At 41.5% G+C, this 16,447-nt stretch overlaps 1 protein-coding gene across 2 annotated transcripts in view; it reads left to right on the top strand.

The window, feature by feature from the left end:
- Nucleotides 1–16,447, top strand: part of SPATS2L (spermatogenesis associated serine rich 2 like) — a 157,848-nt gene that overhangs the window by 68,088 nt on the left and 73,313 nt on the right. The window contains exon 1 of one of the 2 annotated variants that reach the window (XM_074144851.1): nt 933–1,086. The exons of the other annotated variant lie outside the window; for it this stretch is intronic. The gene's annotated coding sequence lies outside the window, so the exon portion shown is untranslated. Of the gene's footprint in view, nt 1–932; nt 1,087–16,447 lie in introns of those variants that run through there. 2 annotated transcript variants of the gene reach the window in all.

Here is a 16,447-nt window from a genome sequence, read left to right as displayed (position 1 = left end):
GGTGTATTATGACCAAGAGAGACTCCTTTGCATTAGCAGGAAAAGAGGTATGCAGTGAGTTTGAGAGGAAATGCTATGATTTTCCAGTACTTATGGCTCACATTGCTAACAAAAATGAGAACTGATGTGTTTGGGCTAAAGGAACTGCTGATGATGGTGTAAGACACCAGTACTGATAGTAAATCCAGATTACAGTTGTGTATGGAAAATTTGCTCTGATTTTTTTAGTTCCAAGTATGCAGTTGTACCTCCACATTCTAGTGTTTAAATTTAAGTGGATAGTTATTTATTGTTCCTTTAGCTTTGTGTTAACAACCCTGGCTCTGTATTTTCTTTGGAGCTTTTAGGTAGTATTTTAAAACACTGATTACTGAAAAACTTGCAGTAATTTTTTATATCCTGGTTGTTTGCCACGAGTATTCACAGATGGGAAGATTCATATGCTGGGAATGATTTATGTCACCTGTTTCATTTTGCTCAGTGAGAAGCTCTGGAGTAGGTCTTTACATGAGGACTTGTGCTGTCCCTGCGCGCCTCAGGCATTTATTGGTACGTGGCAAGAAGGGCCCATGTCAATTATAAGCCCGCTGCAGAGTAAGTCCCCAGAGCGCGGGGGGCTGCCCTCCGTCCCCCAGGACTCCTTGTCCTGGTTTGAGAGCATCTGTCGCTCGTTTCAGTGGCCGCTCCGGCCCAAACCGCCACGCTCCTTCCGCCCGGCGCCCAGGACGCACGCCACTCGCGTTCTGCCGTCGGAGCCGGGCTCCGGCCACCTCACCAACCCCGCTCCTCAGCGTCCCACGTCTCGGGCCCGTCCCCTCGCTCCGGCCCGCCGTCGCTCTCCGCGCCCTCACCCGCCGTTGCCGGGGGCGCGCGCCGTTGCCGTGGGCGGGGGCCGTTGCGGCCGTTACTGAGGCGGGCCCGGGGCGGCGCGCGCGCAGGGGAGGGGCGCGCGGCGTGTCCCCGCCAGCGGGCGGCGGTGCCACAGCCGCCACCCACCACCGGACCGCCGCGCCCCGCCGGTCCGCAGCCTTCTCCCCGGCCTCTGCCGCGGCCTTCCGGCCTCCCTGCGGGCCCGGTGGCTACCAGGTAAGGCGTTGTCCTGCCCTTCCCCTCCCCTCGGCGGCACCTGCGCGGGGTGGCGGGCCCGCGGGGGGCGGAGGAGGGCCCGCCGGGAGTTTCCTGCTGAGGGGTGCCGGGGAAGAGGGTGGACGGTTACTGCGGTGCTGCGCGGCACTCCGCTCGCTGCTCTAGCGCTTCGCGTCTCCGCTCCGACGGCCAGCTGCGGGCGGGCCCCTTCGGACAGCACGGGGACCGCAGCCGGGCCCGGCCCCGGCCCCTCGGACCCCGCCCGGCGAGCGCCCGGGAGCCGCTCGCCGCGGTTCGCCCTCTTCCGCCAGCCCCGAGGCGCCGCCGGAGACGAAACTGGGCTGCGCTGCGCTGTTCAAGGCTATTCACTAACAGCCTTGGTCATAAATGATTAACTGCACCCCCGGGAAATAAGGAGCCGGGTCTTTCCGAGCGCAGCCGTTTATCCCCGGCTGTCTTCGCGGCCAGACGCGCTGAGCCAGCGGTGCGTTTGTTCCTGAAATGCTGCCTTACGTTTTTGCATGGGCTGTGCAAGGCTGCTGCTAATGCTGACATACCTCAAGGTAGGGACGAAGGTTGCTGTGCCAGAGCTACCGTTTCTGCACAAATCCGCCCATTTGAGGATTTATTTTTTCTGCCTCAAGGTAAAAGACTGCTAAGGCGATGGGATTGGTTTTTTAGTATTTGTTTTTAATGCTCATTGTCTTACTGTGCGTGAAAAATTTAATCATTAGGTGTGGAATTCGTTGATAAGCAGTAGCAGCTGGCAATATTTTCTATTCTCTATCAGAATGTAATGCTTCCTTTGTTGAGCTGTAAATGAATAGTGCAAGCTTCTTCCCCACCCTCAGCATTCTGAGATGTGAATCACTTGTACTACCAGATTTATTTTCTTTAGGGGAGAGCTAAGAGGCACCACAGAAAATCTGTTTCATTCCAGGTCACATTCCCCTGAACTGATTTGGTTGATTCCAGCTTGAAAATGTGCAAATGCTTTATATACCTCAAGGCAACTAATGATATTCCGTGGGAAGTCTTTTCTGTTAACTTTGAAATTTGGATTACCAGAGTATGTATAAAGCTTCTTCCTTCTGTTTCTTTGAGTTCCTGATGCAGTCACAAAATATTTTCCAAAATGTGATGATTCAAGGAAGGTAAACTAAAAACTTTCTAAATAGAAAGTGGAAAAGACTGTTGCATGCAGAATGTCAAGGTTAATCAGGAATGTATTTGCACTGGTCATGAAAGAAATCCTGGGTAGTAACCTGTTGAATGCTACTAACTAGAGTCTAGCAGTCTGTCCTGCTGCTGTGAGCAGGACACTGTGCCCTTGCCACAATTGTTACTGTGAATGCAGTCAAACCGTGTAAATGCAGAATAATTTCCAGGTCAGAACAGGTTGATGAATTTTGTGAGGTGCCGTCACACGCTGCTGGAGCTGAACACTGCTGCTGGGCTGTGAGCGTTGTCCCACTAATTATGGTACAGGAGTTGAAGCAGTTTGGCCCTTTATGAGAACAGCAGGATCTGTTAAATGTAATGAGACACCAATCAAGATAAGACTTGTACTGTGTCAGATGCTGTATAAACATGTAAGGAGGTAAGGTCACAACTCTGGGAAATTTACTGTGTAAGAAAGTGTTATGATGAAGTACATTGAGTACCTTTCAAAATGTTCTCAGGGTTATCCTTAATTGAAGGGTCTATTGCCCAGTCCTTTTACCTAGGCATATGCCAAAGAAGGAACATGTGTTTGAGAGTTATTGTTTTGTTTGACACATGGTAATGAGCCTAAAAATTGAACACAAGCATCTCCAAGTGCTTTCTGTGTTGAGGGAGGTTTGGTTCTGAATCTAAATCAGTTTTTCTTACCTAGCATTTTTCATTCAAAGAAATGGAAATGAGGCTATGTCAGGACACTTTCCTGCCATTTCCCAAATTTTAAGAAAATACCTGTCTGGAACCGAAATCTGTTTGGGCCTATTTTTACGAGAAAGCACAACATTCCAGTGGCTTGTAATGCGTTTTATATTTTCTTTGAGTTTTCTTCTAGCAATTGTGGAAGTACCAAAGCTGTGCCTGTCAGCAGTTGTAGGAAACCTGTATTTGGTATTAATTCCCCTAGGCTGTTGTATTTGTGTTCCTTTTCACCCATGCGTGTTGCCTCTGTTGTCATTCTAGGGACTGTATTTCCTACTATGTAATCAGGGCCCATGTCTTAGAGGTTTTTGGTCACTGTTAAGTAATGCTACTCATGCAGAATATGAAAAAAAAATCCTCAATCATTTTCTCGAAACAATCTGGTGTAGTGCTTTACACATCCAAAGGAAAGGTCATTTTATTGTCCAGGTTACTCTGGGGAAATATGACCTAATGCCTATGGCTGGTGCTACTGCCTCCTCCATGGTTTTCTGCACTGTCCCAATCCTTCAGTTTCTCACTTCTTCCTTCTGCCTTTTCTTCCCTTCTCAGATGCTTCACTAGCTTTCTCTTGCAGTTTTCTCCGTGTACAAAAATGAACAGTAGTGAAATAGTTAACTTTGGTAGTAAAGTGCCTTTATTTTAGCAGGGGAAAGTGCCCAGTCTAGCAGCTGTTTGAAAGCAACACTCTGTAACATTATTATATGAAAGAATTTGGCCCTGAACTTCACTGAGATTAGCAGGGGGCTGTGCAGTTCACATCTCTTTGCCCTGTTTGTTTCTGAGCACCTTGAGCTTCAAGAACACGGTGCAGCATTGTTTTGCCTCTGCATTGCATTTGCAAGATTCTGTTTACAGTTCTGAAGACTCTAAGTTTGTGTTTTACAAAGTGTGAGATGATGGGGTGTATAGTTACCTTGGGCGTATTCTTGGCATTGCAGGAGTTTTACTTCAGTAGAACAATGAAAGTAGCATTGTGGGTGCAACAGCAAAGATTTTCGCCCTGGTAGTACTGTCTTGTAACATGCCAAAGACCAGCTCCTTACTTGATATAATTTGATAGTGCAGTCAGAAGAGCTAAATCCAGCTGGCACCTTGACCAAGTTGTGTGTGCAAAATATATTGCTTGATTTCAGGAGGGGTTGCGGGAGCACAAGGAATATAAATTCTGGGATGTGGCAAGAAGCTGGAGAGTGAAAATTGACGTTTTTTGACTGTTTAGTTTCACAGTACGTGGGTGGAACAGATGGGTGAAGAGGGCAAGTCTGACAGCTGTGACTTTTGTTTCTGAATGGAAGTGCAGTAATTCCCTAGTTCTGGATATGGATTAGAAGAAATCTGGTTTTGCTTTATTAGCCCCCACTGTCTTTCCTGCTGAAAGTTTGTCCATATAGAGCTTGTTTAGAAACTCTGTAATGAAATCATGTGTGCAAATCCCATTTTTGATGTGTATGCGTTTGCATGTAAAACCTGAGAACTGAAAATGTGATTGTGGCAGGTGGAGAAGTGAAACATTTCTTACTTCTGTGAAGTTGTCAGCAGATGTGATAGTCTGGTTTTTGTGAGGAACTTCAAAACCAAACTTCATAATTAAAGAATCAAATGCTGGTTTCTCAATATAAAAGTTGTCTTTTTGTTGAATAGGCCACCATATACTTTATGGGTGATGGCAAATTTGCTCATTTACTGAAGTGATTTTTAAGCAGCACTGACAATGCTTTCACTTATTATCCCAGTACAATTACACTTTTACTAGATCTTGTACCCAAAAAGCTTCTGATGATTTTCAGTTTAGACAAGGCAAAATTGTGCTGCAGACCCTAATTAGGGTTTTGGACTAAAGTCAAAACTCTGCGTGTGTTTTAAACTTCTCTTGTAAAACAATAATATAGAATGCCTGCCCATCTTTTTGTAATACAAAAGAAACTAATCTAAAAATATGCTCTGCATATACATAGTAGGGATGGGATGTGGCATAACATTTTCAAAACCTATTCTTTTCTTGGTTTGCTCTTAACTGAAACTATACAGTTTCTTCAAAAACCATGAGTTACAAATGAATCTGCAATACTTTGTGACTCCTTGTCCTTTTCCTTCAGACAAAAGGCCCTTTCAATCCATTGTGGAACGGTCACCAATTTTCATGTGGTCATTCAAGAAAAGGATAGTGATTGGCCTTCATAATAGGCCTTTCAGTACTTTCCCTAGTGGTCTGCTGACTGAAAAATATGCCTATGGCTGTGTACTGTGTCCAGTGTTTAAATTACTGATGAATCTAATCTCCAAGTGTTGAAAAGGTAAGAGTTCAAATGGCAAAGAAGCCTCACCTGGTTGTGAATACCAGTGTGCTGCTGCTGCTCAGAGTTGGGGGCAGATTTTGGGCTGTGTGAACTGGTACAGTTTTATTTGATGTTCGTTGACTGAAGGTCTGTTCTATTTCTTTTTTCTTTTTTTTTTTTTTATAAGTGGTAACTTAAACTTGGTGTTTCCATGAACTATACTTCTAAGAGGGCTGATGATGTTTTATGTTCTGAGTAGTGTTGAGTGATGTTATCTGTTTGTGCTGTGCATGGCCAAGTGGACTGTATGATTTCTTGGAAGATGACTGTCCTCGAAAGTTGTGGGCGTGTTTTGAGTTAGCATTAAAGAAGCTGCTACCACTGTTGTGTTGGCAGCGCAGTCTCACCGAGTTGTTATCCTTCTGTGCTGGTAAGGCCAACCTGCCTGGCAGCATTTCAGAATACACACCCTGTGTTCAGGGCAGGTAGGCTGGTGTTTGTTGGCCCAACCTTATACAAAATCCATGTAAGGATTTATGGTGTTTGACTGAGTCTTACCTGGAACAGCACCAAAAGATAGTGTTTGTGCTATAAGACATTTCTGAATTTTACGGTAGCTCTTCAGGATTCTGATTGATTTTGTTAGAAACCTGTGCAGAGCTTGCCCTGAAGGTTCAGCGCTGGGGTGTCCGCCTGAGTGCTCTCTGTGGCACGTGGCTTTTATTACTGCTGAAGACTGATGCATGCTGACAACTAATGGGGTGGCAAATCAGGACTTGAGGCTTTCTTATGGATTTAGGTGCAACTGCCAAGAAAGAGTATTTGGACTTCAAATGACTCTAAGCTCAAGCAGGTACTCAAATGGTCATCTCAGACTGAATTACTTCTTAGTAATACATAAAATCAGCTTTCAGTATGTACTGTCCTACACATATCCAGTTTGTGACTTCCACTTCTGCACTACACTTAAACTGTCCGCTTTTAGTATTTAAATTACAGTGCTGTGTATGGTTCACTGTGTAAAATTACATGCAATAAAAGCCTTGCACATGCAGTCTGCGTGTGGTGGTACTTCTGAGCGGGAATATGTTCAGAGACTGTGGTTTATACTAGCAGTGGAAAAACCTACAAGTCCAAGAATGTCATCACTGTGGGACTTATCTTTTCTGTGTTGATGAAGAGAATAACTATCTAGTATAGTAATACTAGTCTGTGCAGAACTTGATTTAGTAATCCTTAGGACTTGGTCTGAATGAAATGTTGCCTTTTTTGTAATTCTGTGTTCCAATAATAACTTAGTGCTGGCTAGAAATTGTTTTGGGTTGACTGGTTTGTTAAGCTGCTGGCATGGAGTTGTGCGTTGGTGTTATGATCAGAGCTTGTGTTCCTTGCTCTGGAGTCAATGAGAAGGATGGTGTGGAGATGGACTGCTTGCATGCACTTAGGTGGAGAAAGGCTTCCCCATCCGTTCTGGCAGCTCCTGAGGTTTCTCATGTACTGCAGCCCCTTTGTTACTAGAGGGGAAGGAGGAAACCTACTTCTCATTAAAATCCTCAAAGAACTTGAGGGTTTCTTCCTCTACAATAGCCAAATTACATTGTATACAAACACAGTGGATATCAGAAAGGATTGGATGATTCATCTGGCCAACAGAGAGGCAGTGTGTCCGAAACATAAGGAAAGAGCAGCAGAAAGGAGTCAAAAGATCTGGTGTACTGTGAGACGCACAGAGCTGTACCGTGGGTAGGGCAAGAGATGTATCTGCCAATGGTGCCCTGCAGTGTGAGGCAAATACAGATGAACTAGGGCAGCTGCTATGGCTGTGTTAGAAGAGTGTCTGGAGGCTTGTAGTAGTGAAGAGAGCAGAATATGCTGGTTGGAAGGAGCCCTGGGGATGGAGGAAGGTCGGGGAAGATCCCTGGGGCTGGAAGGAGCTCTGGCAGTCAGAGGGCACTGGGTTTTTGACCATGCCTGTTCAGATACTCAAGTAGGAACGGAAGCTTGTGAGGTGAGGGTGAAACAGGGAAATTACAGGGAATATCTTTTCTGTGTAATGCAATGATGATAATGCAAGATCAAGGCTTCCCTGGCCCTGATGGGGGTTTTCCTCAGGTGTGGCCATTTGGTTAAGGATCTGATGGAAAAGATGGGCTTACAGCAGTTCATGTGTTGCTGGTTTAGAGCCATATTCTCGTGGGGCTTATGCTCACTGAAATCTGCAAGTACAGAGTTTGGCCCATTGTCATTGCTTCCTTGTCACTCAATAAAAACAGTTTTCCCTTTGTCTGTTGCTAAAACCACATACCTGTCTTTAATATCCGTGCTCTTGTGCCTTGTTGACCTACATATGCTGATTCTTTACTGAATTACTGGTGGATCGGAAGGTTTTGCATGAGACTGGAGAACATGGGTGGCATAGAGTTGATTACGATAGCTGCACTGACTTTTTTTTAAATGTGATAATTATTATTTTGTCCTAAAAGAAGTAAAATAAATATCCAAACAGTGATGCGTTGGGGAAACCTTGAGCTAAGCAGACAATCAGCTTTACATCAGAAGAGCTCTGGCTCTCTAGTGTTTATCTTTGTGTGAAAGGGGACTATGGAAAATGTCATTTTTCTGGCACATGCTGGAGACAGGAAATCCTCAACATCAGTGGAGTTGCATTTTTGTGATACTGGTGTAAAATTAGTATCTTGCCTTATGATCTTTTTAGTATTTATATTCTTTTTCTTGTGTAGTTATTTTTTACATTAAGTTTGCTGGGCTTTTTGATACAAGATGGTTCTAATGGTGTACTGTTGGGTCTGCATCACAGCATGCCCTGTAACCTCACAATCTTTTCCTGTCATGAGAGACAGGAGCCTTTTTTAGGTCCTGGGTGTTTCTGGGGAAGGGATATTTCAAATTAAGGTCCTCTCAGAACTGTATATGTTTTAGAAATTTTGCAGCACTTTTGATGTGATTAGGAGTTTGGCTCTATGTCCTTAGCCAAGAATATGGCATGAGAGACACAGCTGTGGAGCAGGCTGCAGCAGCGTGCTGCTTTTCACTCCCCTAATCCTGTGTTTATGTAGCACGCAGTCCTGAAACTTTGGGCAGTTCTGTGAGAGGGTTCATGGTCCACAGAGTGTTTTGAGTTGAAGGGTGCACTATAGTGTGAAGAGTTGTATTTTATTTGTAGTAAAGAGTGTAAGCCTACAAAACCAAGGAATTTCTGAACAAGGGCAGGCATTTGGCAGTCTGGAAAGTCACTCTGCTGTTGCCTAATCTGGCAACAGATGGTCATGTATGTAAATTCATCCATTGCATTGCCATCACTTGACAATGAATGATAGGTTGCCTTTCTCTACGCTAATGGGATGAGTTGAGGTTCCCATGTTAGCATTTTAACACGTGATTCGCTTCTATTAAGTTACACTGTATCTGACCCTAATTATGTTGCACATTACCCTATAGATCAGGAAAGGTTGGAAACTTCTAATTGCCTTGCTGGTGTTGGATTTTCAGAGATGTTGAGTGTAGAAAGTTTTAATTGGAATTGTGTGCAGTCAGGTCCTCTGAAAATCAGGCTGTAGGTGAATGGTCGTACCCTCCAAAGCATTTTAATGAGAATTGCCAAAGAGTAAAACCAGATTTATTAAGCTGTAAGAAGGGCCTTGTTAAATGGAAGAGGGATCATCTTGCAGTTGCAAGGTCTATTAAAAGGTTAGTCATTACCATTGTTGCATCATATTAAAGGAATGAAGCAATGTAAATGCAATCATTAATTAAATTGAATAGCACACCTTTAAAGTATCATTCACTATTTTAAGTGAATAGTATCTTCTTCCTTTCGGAGAGCAGATATCAGCCTGATATTACAGATTCCTTTTCTGTAAATTAAAAAAGAAAAAACTCAAGATTGCTGTTATTTATGACAAAAAATAGGCATTTTTGGAAGTTGGAGCCCAACTCTTAGAAGTGGTTTAATGGAGGGAAATGGTCAAATGACATTGTAGCAAGGGCTGTTTTCTGCAGTGCCAAAAGACCTGGACAAGGGCAGGTCTTGGGCTGTGAGGTAGGAGTGTGATGAACGTGCTTCACCACACGTGTATGGGAGCAAGGCTCTTCCAGAGATGCATTCTTCCTGCAGGCCTTGTGGCAGGCATGGGGAACCACTGGCGCCAGCTGGGGTGGTTTGGGATGACTTTTGCCGCGTGTGCTGGTTTTGTTGGATTTTGTCTTTAAACAAATTTGTTACCGGACTCCATAAAAGCTTTTGCTTTTTGCTAGTTTAGGATTTTTCTGAGAGGGACCTCAGGGGCTGTTATGCACTATACTTTTGGACATTTTCATATTGCAGTACTGGCCACAGAAAAGAGCTTTGGGAAAGAATCTGCTGTTAATTGAAATGGAAAAAATAGAGATACGCTATGTAGGCTTTTGAACTACAGATGGACTCCTTAAGAGACAGGCCATAAATTATTAACCCTCCTTGTCAATACAAATGTAGAAAGGTACCTGCTTATGGATTAAAGTTAAAAAAAAAACAACAAACAAACCCAAACCCAAAACAAACAAAAAAAACCCTCAACCAACACACCCCCCCCCCCCCCCCCCACACACACACACAAAAAAAGAAGAAACACAAAAGTATACAAATAAACTGCGTGTAATTAAAGGAGACAGCCAAAAAGCAGTCAGATGGCAGTGATGGGATTGGAATATGTCAGCCACTCATATTGAGCACTATCTGAACTCTGTTACGTAAGACTTTCAACATGCATGGTATAAGGAAGTCTAAGAAGTGTATGTGTAATCTATCTTTTTATACATACAGAGATAAAGTGTGATTTACTCTGGTCTGACTCTGTATACTTTTTTATATAACAGCTTTAAATTTTCCTGTTGCTTCTTACTTGAAAGAGTCTACCAGATTTACCTCCCCATAGCTTGATCCTGCATCAGGATCGATGTTGGAGGAGGAATGGAGTCCAACCCATGCCTGTTTCTAGCTGTTTCCCTAGATTGTTTGGAACACTCTTTCCATATTCGGGATATAGGTTGAAACCTGGAGCCAGCCGGGAGTCTATTTGCTTTTGATCAGAATCTAGGATTTTTTTTGTTTTTAAAACAAAATATGAAAAAGTAAGATGTTAATTTTTGCCTCGAAGTGACTAATGAGTCCAGGCTGATAATTCGTGTAAAAGATTTGGCCTGAAGTTGTGTGAAGAAAATGAGTTCTCATAATTCCTTGAAAGGAGAAGCTGAGAACCTAATAACCATTACATGTTAACAGCCATGTGACAGTATTCATGTGATTACTGACAGATGTGAACATTTCTCTGTGAGTAGCATAAAGAGCTTTAGTGTGTTGAATCTCTCATCAATAAAATGACAGGCCATCAGAAGAAAAACACTCATACAGAGAGTGCATCTTTCAGAACTGTTACAGAAATGGCTCTGCAATTCCATTTCAAATGCAGTATGTATGTAAAAAGTAGGGCCAAAGCAACACCTTGATCTCTGGAAACTTGTCTGGGTTGCTTAATAAGTTTTAGTTTCTTAGTAACAATTTCTCTTGTGGCATTAATTCTTCGGAAATCCCATTCTAGTTGTACTGGAATTAATTTGCCAATTTCTAAGTTTGTCTCTTACATAAGAGATGAAAAAATACATGACTGAACAGTGCTCTGTTGTATTGGTTTAAGTAATATTTATCAAGCAACCTGGATTACAGGTCCTGCTCAGCTCTGGCTACGTTGCCTCCCTCATCCTCTCTGCCTTGCTGGTGCTTTACCTTGGTCAAGTTCTGAATTATTTTTTGATTCGTTGTTGGGTTTTTTGTTTGTTTGTTTTCCCCAATGGCTCTATCTATTACCCTTCCATGATACCATAGTGGTCAAAGTAATATCCTAAGGATAGGCTATGCTTCCAGAAGTCTTCTCTTACTTAAATTCCAGGCATGTGAAAGGAACCAGGTGATGGTATCTCTGGTAAACTGGTGGACTTTATATTCTAGTTGTGTCTCCAGGCTTTTAATATTTTTTTTATTTTATATAATAAATAATATAAAATAACTATATATTGATATATCTAAACATAACTAAAGTTTGAAGGTTTTCCTTAAATTTCTGTGATCTTTTTACTTAACCATAAAGCAACAGCACTGAAGGAAGGCAGTTTCAGCAGTTTTATGTTTGTTCCTTAGCGGGCTAATGTTACGTACTGTGTCCTGTGATAGTTCATGTTTCTTTTTTGCATTTGTAGCATGTTTATTTTTGGGGGTAGAGATGGACAGATTGGTTGTGCACTGAGTTTTTTCTTTATTCCTTCCCTTATGCTGGAAGTTTTGACAACGATCATTTGGAATTGGGTAAAAAATTGGCCTTCAATACAATGTAGAGTGGCTGTTTTGTTTTTATTTGCTACTCCTTTTAAAATGAGAGATTAAAATAATTGTTTCCCACTCACCACCCCCACATATAAAATGTCTTTCCCATATAAAAAGTCTTTTTATTGCCTTAAAAAAATTCTTAGAAAAAAAATCATGTTTCTTCCCATCCCCTTTACTTTCTCCTTAGAGAAGATGTAATTAAAGCATATAATGTTTTGAATGTCTTCTAGTCTGAATAGGAATTGAAATTAAAAATTTGTGTCTGCATTTTTTCTTTCCTTTTTTCTTTTTTCTTCCTTCTAAGCTCATTCTTGAAATCATGCCATGGCTCCAGTCAAATCTGCATGCAAAGTAGCATGCACCTAGCACAATTTCTAATCTAATGTGTCTCATGGTCCTTTAGGTGTGTCAGCTCCCTAATCAGATACTCCTGGCAGGAATTATTTCCATGCTTATCCATGAGGAGTGACAGCAGTGGATTTTTTGCCATGCTTCAGGGCTGTCTTGAATACTATTAATTCACTGTTGGTATGACTTGTGTTAAATGAGGCAGTTCATTATATACGAGATGTGAAAAGATGTAATAATTTCACTCTTACTTTGTAACTTGGTAATTCTACTTTTAATGGCCAGCTTTTACCATGTGCTGTAGTCCTGAACATACACCAGGAGTTGCTCATATGGCTTCTCAAGTTCATTGACTTTCGTAATGAGATGAGATGTACTAGGAGAAGAGAGATACTCATGTACTAAGGTGGCTGAGATAAACTTTTAATTTTTAACATATTGGTGATCAAGGTGGTCAGGCAGCATTCGTGTTTGAAATCTGCAGGTATGGATGTGAAGGTATTTGCTGACGTGAAAGCTTCAGTTTTTCCTACTGAGGGCTAGAGTTAAAGGGATGATGGTGAGTTGGTTTCATGGGTGATGTGAGCAGAGCCTATAACATGCAGGTCCATCTCTGAAAGTCAGAAGACCTTGGAAACAAGAAAGGCAGATTTTAGTCATATTTATTTTTATTCTTCTACCTAAGCAGCAAAAATCTTAGGAAATTAAATGGGAAAATAAATAACATCAATGTTCTGTGAGTTTGCAAAGCTAAACTAGAGCTCTGATAGTTTGCAAAGCAAAGGTTGGGTTAGAGATGGTAGCTTGACCGCGTTGTGTGCATATAATATTTTCCGTGCAACTTTCTGTCATTAAATGTAACATGTTCCTTTTTTTAGTGTACCAAGAAATATGCAGACTATGTCTTGTGGGTGAGTGGATATTACTGGAACAAGCTTTACTCTTGGTATCTGAAAGGCACTTGGAGCAGAGGTGCCAAATCGTAAGTCAGTTGCTGAGGCTCAGTGTCAGTAGTAAATACATGTTTATTCCTAGGAAAGTAAATACAGACAGGAATTATGAATAAGTGATCCACACAGAAGGTGCTATGCTAGTAAACTGAGGCATACTGATTTCCTTTAGCATACAGTGTATCTGAGTTCACTGAAGGCATTCCAGATTTGCACCAGCACTCATTCTCTTATCTGAACTCATTAGCAGAAAAGAAAACTAAGCTGTATTTCTTTGCTTCATTTTAGCCAAATTCTTTAGTCAGTAAAAGACTGACACAAGCATTTCAGCTGAAGCCCAGGCCAAAATATTTTAGATCATAAAGAAACAGTAAGTTCTAGCGTGAGAAGTTTGCTTCAAAACTTTGGGGGTTATTTTGTTATTTGTATGTCATTCCCATGAAAAGGCTGCTTTGACGTACAAATTAGTGTTTCATGGAACCTTCTGCCTCAGGGCTGTGAGAGCTCTGCGTGCTTTCCTTTGTGATGGGAAATACCACATGGGAATGAGATCTCATTTACACCTATGACCGAGTCTGACCGAGATCCCCTGGGTAATTTTGCTCCTCCTTCCTATTAAAACTTCGAAAGAGGCTAGAGTTATATTTACATTTGTAAATTGATTTCATTATGCATTTTTGTTCATTATGATCCCATTCTTATAATTTGTATGCAACAAGAAAAGAGGCTGTTTCCCCATTCTAAATGGAGAGAAATAGGGATTGGAGTTTTATATAAAAAGGAATATATCTAAGGAGCTCTATACTATAAAACATGCTTCATGATTGTGTTCAGCTCTTGTAGGAGTGCCAGGAAGGAGAAGAGTGTGAAGCGTACTGAGATAAAGCTGGCTGGGAGTCCTCAGTCCTCCTCCTTTCCAGAGATCAGGTCACATAGGATGGAATGAGGTGGCATCAGACTTGAGGATCCCGTTGCTGCTGCAGTACTGGATCCTGGACGGAGTGGGTGCTCTCTGAGCAGGATGCAGTACCTGCTCCAGTGGGTGATGCGGTGTGCGTCCCTCAGCTGGGCTACCTTCCAGTAAGGATTCCCAGGAGATGCTGTCTCCTTCTTTGGACTTCATTTCCACTTGCATTGTCATAAAGGCAAAATCAACACTGTCGTTATGACATGACCTAGTGTTGATGAAAAGTTCTGCTTTTCACATTCATGGTGTGATGTTTTTATCCCAAGCGCAGTGAGGTTGGCAGTAGACCAAGTACCCTGAAGCCCCCTTGTCTCTGTGTCCCAGTGTAACTTGGAGGGGACATCTTTAGATATGGTCTCTAGTTGGGGCTTTTTGGTGATTTTAATTCTTATTTATTGTAGTCTCTGATATCAGGTAGAACACAGTAAAACCCGGTATTGACTGGGTATCAGTATTAGGAAAAGTTGTAAACTTGTTCCTTAAGACTGAGCTTTTTAATGCACTCTGTAGTTTTCACGATATCTGCATATTTCATATATTAAGTGCATGTCTGTTACAGCTGTACTATGATGCTTTTGGTAGTGATGCTGCCTTACCTGTGATATTAAGCCACTGTAATGCTGTCTACTAAATTGCAGTATAAACTCAGCATCTGCAGCCTTCATGCATTATCTACCACATGTTGATTATGTTCAGTATATACCCTTTGTCTCCTAAAACAATCCCACATTTAGTTAAAACCAATGCACTCAGATGTATTTTCTCTGCCTACTGCTTATATGGATAAGTGTATAACTTTAAGCTTTAAAAAAAGCACCATTTCCATACTTTTATTTCTCAGAATATGATTATGTCTTAGAATGTGTATATTAAATATATATAATGGCTTTTTTTACTAAGAAAATGTCTGTTTTGGTTTTGGAACAGTTAAAAAAATGCTTTATAAAGTGCTGAATAAATAACATTCACAGAGTGAGGGCACAACTGATTTTGCTTAAGTGTGCAAAATCTGAAGTATTACTTCCTTTAGAAGTCTCTGTCCTGTTGGGAGACCGAAGACAGATCACGTGGAGGATGTGCCAGTTTGTAAATAGGGATGATTGCACTTTAATTGAAAATGAGGTATTTCAGCTGTCATTAATTGTAGAAGCTGTGAAATGCTTAATTGTTCTGATTTGCTAGAGATGAATGGGAGGATAGTTTTTGCCTAGAAAATGACATTGTGCCTGTGTTTTGGAACTTAGTTACACTTTTTATGATTGTCTTTTAGAATTATTTATCAGGATATGTTCTGTGTATGTTAATATACTCAAATTTACATGGGTCCACATTGAATTTTCTATTAGAACTATGGAGGTTGTTTTTAACTTGTTAACACTTATGCTGTCTGAGATGCAGTATTTTTTAGTTCCCCATCCTCAATAAGAAGAAACTTTCCTGGCAGATTGACCTTTCAGTGTGCAAAAATGGCAAGTAAAACAGTGGACTCCAAGTGGCAGCAGAATTCAATTCAGAGGGGACAGTTTTCACCCAGAGGCATGGAGATTGTATAGAATCTTTTACTCATTCTTAGGATTTTGTGGCCCTTGAGGTGTACAAAAATTGATATACCATAGCTCCTCTAGGCACTGAACATATCCTGGTTCATCAGGGTATCAGAAATTGTCCTAACCAGGGCTGTCCAGCTTTGTGGTGTTGCTTGGTTACCATCATTCCCACAACTCTCACATAAAGCAAAGCAAATGTAAAAGAAAATAAAATAATTGGTTTCTATTTATGGGCTAGGCTACTATACAGATCCAAACAAAACAGAATTGTAAATCCTCTATAGCTTCTTTAATGATCACTTTTTTTCCACTTGGCTCAAGTATTCCACTTGGCTACTCACAAAGGCTTTCTATTTTAAATATGTTTTTTCAGTATATAGGACTACTTCTAGGATTCTGCACAAACTCATTAAGTTCAGAAGCTGGAATCCTGACTGAAAGCAAGGAACAACAAATAATGGCTTGTGTCGTCAGGCAGTCTTGCTAACTCCAGCTGGAATACTGCCTTTTCAGATATACTTTATGTGCATCCTCAGTTCAGGGCAGGGAAAAGGGCAAAGCTTAGCTCAGAATATGTTTGGGAATATTTTCTTTAGTAATACTAATAATGAAGAACTTTCATAACCATTTGGCTGGGGATCTCATGTCATTTTGTGAATATTTCTGAATGTAGCTCTCCTGCCCTTAGGGGAGTAATTTTGGCATGTGGACTCATGTGTTTCAGGGAAAATTCTCATCTTAAATCCAATTAGCTGATCTTAACAAAGTATAACACTTTGTTATGCACGCTTAACGCTCTAAGAACTGAAAATTGCATAGGTGCTTAGGTAGCTATTCTGTTGTCACACCTGTTCCACAGAAAAATTCTGCAAAATAAAAAGTTGATTGTGTTTTTTTTGATCACTTTCAGGCTGAAATATCAACAGAATGGCTGTCTCAGAGTTGCTATGTTACAAATGAGTATAAGTTTG

Source organism: Numenius arquata, chromosome 3 (assembly GCF_964106895.1).
Source record: "Numenius arquata chromosome 3, bNumArq3.hap1.1, whole genome shotgun sequence".
Taxonomy (NCBI): domain Eukaryota; kingdom Metazoa; phylum Chordata; class Aves; order Charadriiformes; family Scolopacidae; genus Numenius; species Numenius arquata.
The sequence above is the reverse complement of the archived record's forward strand: the minus strand, read 5'-3'. Positions and strand labels throughout refer to the sequence as shown.